The sequence below is a fragment of the Otolemur garnettii genome, unplaced genomic scaffold (assembly GCF_000181295.1).
Source record: "Otolemur garnettii isolate 467f Iridium unplaced genomic scaffold, OtoGar3 scaffold00012, whole genome shotgun sequence".
NCBI lineage: Eukaryota > Metazoa > Chordata > Mammalia > Primates > Galagidae > Otolemur > Otolemur garnettii.
The window spans coordinates 26,749,618-26,755,498 of NW_003852407.1; the positions used below are offsets into that span (position 1 = coordinate 26,749,618).

General features: G+C 40.1%; 1 protein-coding gene across 2 annotated transcripts in view; it reads left to right on the top strand.

Moving 5' to 3' along the window:
• OSBPL1A (oxysterol binding protein like 1A) overlaps positions 1 to 5,881 on the top strand; it is a 143,214-nt gene that overhangs the window by 20,050 nt on the left and 117,283 nt on the right. The gene's annotated exons all lie outside the window — the stretch shown is intronic.

Genomic DNA, 5,881 nt, shown 5'->3' on the forward strand with positions numbered 1-5,881 from the left:
CCACAACGCCCGGCTATTTTTTGGTTGCAGCCGTCATTGTTGTTTGGCGGGCCCGGGCTGGATTCGAACCCGCCACCCCAATGGGTGTATGTGGCTGGCACCTTAGCCACTTGAGCCACAGGCGCCGAGCCGGGAGTTAGTATTATTGAAAGAAAATTTATTTGACTGTTCTTGGAATGATTTTGTTTTTTCCATCCTTATTTAAATGATAATGACAAAGTTCTGTGAACTTTGATGCCTTCATATTTCATATAAAGGAGATTATATAGAAAGTCATTAGAAGCAGTAGCCTGAAAGTCCGATGGACCTATTTTAAATGTTTTTCTCTAACCAACTGTGGGACAAGTTTCTGTAAAATGAAAATACATAAACACCTCAGAGTTGGGTGTGGGGAATCAAGGATCTGTACACAGAGTGTATTAGCATACTGCCTGGAACACAGTATTCATTTAGGAACTGGATTTAATGTTCGAGACTTTTATAGTATCTTTAAGATACTCTTCAGTGAAATATCAACTCTATCAGACCCTTAAAGGAATCCATGAATTTCGTTCTTGGAAATAAAATTATAAACAGTAACAGATTTCCCCCCCCCCTTTTTTTTTTTTAGACAGAGTCTTCTTTGTCACCCTTGGTAGAGTGCCATGGCATCACAGCTCACAGAATCCTCAAATTCTTGGGCTAAAGCAATTCTCTTGTCTCAGCCTCCTGAGCAGCTGGGACTATAGGTACCCCCCACAATGCCCAGCTATTTTTATTTATTTAGTTTTTTGAGACAATGTTTCTTTTTTTTGTTTGTTTTTGAGATGGAGCCTCAAGCTATCCCCCTGGGTAGAGTGCCATGGCATCACGCTCACAGCAACCTCCAACTCCTGCTCAAGCGAGTCTCCTGCCTCAGCCTCCCAAGTAGCTGGGACCACAGGCGCCCGCCACAACGCCTGGCCATTTTTTGGTTGCAGCCATCATTGTTGTTTGGCGGGCCCGGGCTAGGGATTCGAACCCGCCACCTTAGGTGTATGTGGCTGGCGCCTTAGCTGCTTGAGCCACAGGCTCCGAGCCTTGAGACAATGTTTTAAGCTGTTGCCCTGTGTGGAGTGCTGTGGCCTCAGCAACCTCTAACTCTTGCCTCAGTTTTTCTATTTTTAGTATAGACAGGGGTGGTGGTGTCTTGCTTTTGCTCAGGCTGGTCTCGAACTCATGAGCTCAAATGATCTGCCCACCTTGGCCTCCCAGAGGAGTAGGTTTATAGGCTTGAGCCACTGCCCAAATCTTGGACCTTGTCCCAAGATTTTTGAAAGATAAATGGTATACTTAAAGTCAGTTTTTCAAATGCCTAAGAATTACACATAGGAATTTTAATAGCTTAATTGAGGTCAGAGTGACATAATTATGTGCTGTAATGCCTTATTTATCCGGCATTATAAATTACATTTCTATTATCTGGATACTTTATTAAAAGAACAATCATAAGCTTTGAACTCACTCAGACCTTAGTCTAATTCCTGACTCTGCTATTTAATCTCTCTTTGACTCAGTTTTTACATACAATATCCTCTTTAGATTAGTGACCAACCAAAAAAGGATTGTTTTGTAGAGCAAAGGAGATAATATTGCTTAAAACACCTGTGTAGTGTAGCACACAAAAAAGGATCTAATAGGTGTGAGTGACCTCAGCTTCCATAGCAGCAAAACTGTTTTTATTCTAATCTTTTTTGATGGCACTTATTCCAAATGCTACACATTTTTTCTTAACCTAAAATTTCTAAACTTTATGTGTCTCAGGATCATTCTTTTGCATATTAATAATTATTCTGGCCTTAATAAAGAGATGGCTTCAAGAGATAATGTTTATATGACCGTTTAAAAAAAAATTTTTTTTTTGAGACAGTCTCAAGCTGTTATCCTCGGTGGAGTGCTATGGTGTCATAGCTCACAGCAACCTCCAACTCTTGGGCTACGCAATCCTCTTGCCTCAGTATTTTTAGTAGAGGTGGGGGTCTCGCTTTTGCTCAGGCTGGTGGTGAACTCATGAGCTCAAGCAATCCCAGAGTGCTTGGCCTCCCAGAGTGCTAGGATTACAGGCATGAGCCACTGCAGGCCCTGTGACCATATATTTTTCTGCTAAATAGCCTGGTCCTGCTAATGCTTTTTGAATTCTTGTTTACTTCTGGCAGGGCTAGATATTTTTGGTAGGGCTAGATCCCCTGTTTATTAAAAAAAAATTTTTTTAAATTTTTTCTTCTGTGACCAGAAGTAGTGAGTCACACCTGTAATCCCAGCACTTTAGGAGGCTAAGGCAGGAGGATCACTTGAGGCTAAGAGTTTTTGAGAGCAGCCTGGACAACAAAACATAAGAAAAATCAGCCAGATGTAGTGGCACTTACCTGTAGTTCTAGTTGCCCTGGAGGATAAGGTGGGAGAATTGCTTGGGTCCAGAAATTCAAGGCTGCAGTGCAGTGTGATTACACCACTGCATTATAGCCCAGGCAACAATGCAAGACCCTGTTTGGAAAAGAAAATTACCATGCTTGGTTTTAGATCAACTGAATGCCTACCTCTAGCAGTGGGATACTTATCCTTTCTGATTTATACTTTCTAATCCCCTGTTTATTTAAAAAAAAAAAAAAAATATATATATATATCAAACTCAGTAAAATTATGTCCACAGTAAGAATGCACTGGATATGAGAAAATTGGAGGAAGGGAGGTGGGATTTACAGTCTTTGTGCCAGCCTTTGTTCCTGGATTTTCATGCCTTCTGTTTCTGTGGTATCTGGATATTTTTTTTTTTTGCTTGTTTGGAGATGCACTGGTATGACCTACATAATCGAGGTTTTCATATGACCTGTAAATAAATGAGGCGTTATTGTTGGCAGATTTTATTTATGAATAAAACTGCTTACGTTATTGAAAAACATCTCAAATACATAAAATAAGCTGTAAAGTCTGTGTTTTGATCTATTAAAGATAAAAGATGTTTTAAGGGTAGTAGAGTTGGAAACAACAGAAGGTTAGTGCTGTGTCTTTTCTTACCCTTGTTTGAAAGTTCCATTCAGAAGGCTAGGAACTGTTTTTCTGAATTATTTTTGTGTCTGTAATTTTTCTAAGCAGAGAATGATCTCAGAAGTGGTTAAAATGTCACAGAGAAGCCAGAATTGGTGTCCTCCTTGTTCTGTGTATCATTGAGCTCTCTTGATGTTAGTCAAACCAGTTTTTCCAAATGAGGAACTTGCCAATTTAAAGTTAGTATAAGTTCACTTATAAAATATTTTATATGTTCATGTTAAATCTCTGGACTGCTGAAGAGCCGTGACCCAGCTGTAGGCTTGGAATGATAGTGGTACGGAGTTTATGGGGTTACAGAAGATTCAGACTGTGCATTGGAATCGTCTGAAAGGTTGCAATTCTGAATTCTGTCCTGCTTCTCTGCACTAGAAGCTGATATCTTTAAAGAGAAATCATGTGTTTATGTGGACTTCCTGCTTGACAAAGTCATGGCCCCTTATAGTCATTTAGCTTCCTGTGCTGTCCAGCAGTCCTTCAGTCATTTCGTAACCTCATCTCTTTCGATTCCTAATGTTTACAACAGCTTTTTTGGGCCTTGACCCTTCTCTGACCCTCTAATCTCTGCAGTTTCCTCATCGCTTTCTACTCTAAGTAAGATTCTGTTAAACATGATATAGTCATTATATATGCCTCAACCCCATACCTCTCCTTCATTCCAAGTTTTATCTGCATCTGCTCCCATCCTTTCTTCTTTCCTTTTCCTGGAGGCATCTGCCTTCTTCCATCCTGTTTCTTTGGGGACCTTGCTTCAAAAAATAGCTTCTCTTTTTGGAATTCTCTACTCCCTTATTTATAGCTTTTATCTATCTCTCTATATCCTTTTCTAATTCCATTCTTGAAAATGTGGTATTTTCTGGTTCTAATTACTCATTCCTCAACTAGTCCACTGAAACTATTCTTGCCAATATCTCCTTATTGCTAAATCAGAGGACATTTAAAAATTGTCTTGCTTGTCCTTTGCAGGACCTAGCATTTGATGATTTCCTGTTATTTGGAATTCTCTGTGGCCTCCCACAGGGCCTCCCTCTTCTGGCTTCTCTTTCCGTTATAGTAGCTCATTCTCAGTCACCTTCTAAAACATCTTTTCTTCTGCCTTTGCCTTAAATGTTAGTACTCCCTAGATTTCTGTGGGTGGCCTTCTCAACTCTTAGCATTCCCTTTGAGTGATCGCAACCTACTCCTTTAACTAGAATTCAGTGATGACTCAGATATCTCCACCTTAGACCTCTCCTGAACTCTGAACCAGTATATCCAGATGCCTTTTGAATATTTACATATGGTTGTATCAGAAACATTTCAAAACCAATGGGTATTGAGCTGAGTTATCCATTCAGCTCACAGAACTGCCACCTATTTGGTAACTCAAAGAATTATGGGAGCTGTCTTTGGTTCTTCCTTTAACCAAGTCCTGTTAATTTTCCTTTTTATGTCTTGGTTTCCCATCTCCCTTTGCTTCCTCTTCCCCCATCCTAACACACAAATCTCCCACTGCTACTCTATTAGACGAAGTTACCAGGATGGCTCTGTTGGTTGACTGCTGCCATTTCCTAATTCCAGTCTCCACCCTTCAAAACTGGGTTAGGTATATCCCTCCTATTAGTGAATTCCTTGCTATCATAGCACTTACCACATTGTATCATTATATATTCACAAACTGGTGCTCCTTAAGGATGCAGCCAGTATCACAGTTATTTTGGTAGCATAGTACTTGGCATGTGGTAGATAATTAATAAATATTTCAATGAATAATGAATACACAAAGGAAAAATGCATGGTTTTGGATCAGACCAACTGTATCTATATTCTGCCACTTCAACCTTGAGCAAATTAGTATATGCTTAAGAATTTCATTTCCAAACCTGAAATTAAGTCTATAAATGTTATTTTATGTAAAGTGCCTCAGCACAGTGCCTGGCACGTTTTAGGTGCCCTGTAAATTGCCTTCTAAAGTAAAGTAGTGTTGGCTGTTCTTTATTTGCTACCTAGTGCTACTTTTGTAAACTGAATCCATTCTCTACTTTTCAAGGCCTAGGGAAAAGGATTCTGTAGTAGGAGCTAACCGTTAGTGCCAGATGCGACTTTCCCAAATACAATAAAACATTGTTTTTAATACAGAATAATAATAATAAATCCTGACTTTTCAAAGACACTGTGAAACCTCACTGCATCAATTCCCTGTTTCCAAGTCTGGCTTTTTATGGTGTGTTAACATTCTATGCCTGTTGTGCAATTACAGCTTCGATTGGCTACAATGGAACGTAAACGTACCCCGGCACCTTTCGTTAAAGAACTATTTAATTTTGTACATTGTTACTCCGGGCTCACTGAAGGTTTGAAACTTATTGTTAGAACAAAAAGTTGTATTTTTCTCCACTAGAGCATTGTAGTTAACAACTATAAGTTTCATTAACCTGAACATCCCAGTCAAGGGTGGTATTTATGTGGTAGGTTTTCCTGTCCTTTAAACCTCTGTCTGCCCTTCCAGCCTGGCTAGAATAAGAATCCATCCATCAACAGTATTTCACATAAGTAGATTTCATGGTAGTAGGATTAATACCGTTGTTTTCCTTATTGCTAAAGCAATGCCCCAACTCGGGTGTAAACAATAAACGTGAAGACTGCGTTTGAGTCTCCCTGGTGGAACCGTAAACCTGACCTTTTCAGCGCAGACCTGACAGCCTCAGGCAAGACTAGGGAAGAAAGGATTCCTTTGCTTTGCTGAGTTTCCAGGGGCTGGCCGCTGAAAGTCGTCAGGGCCAGTGTCTCCGGGAGAGGGCTCGAGCACACAGCCCACTCTAGGACCTTGCAGGCTCCT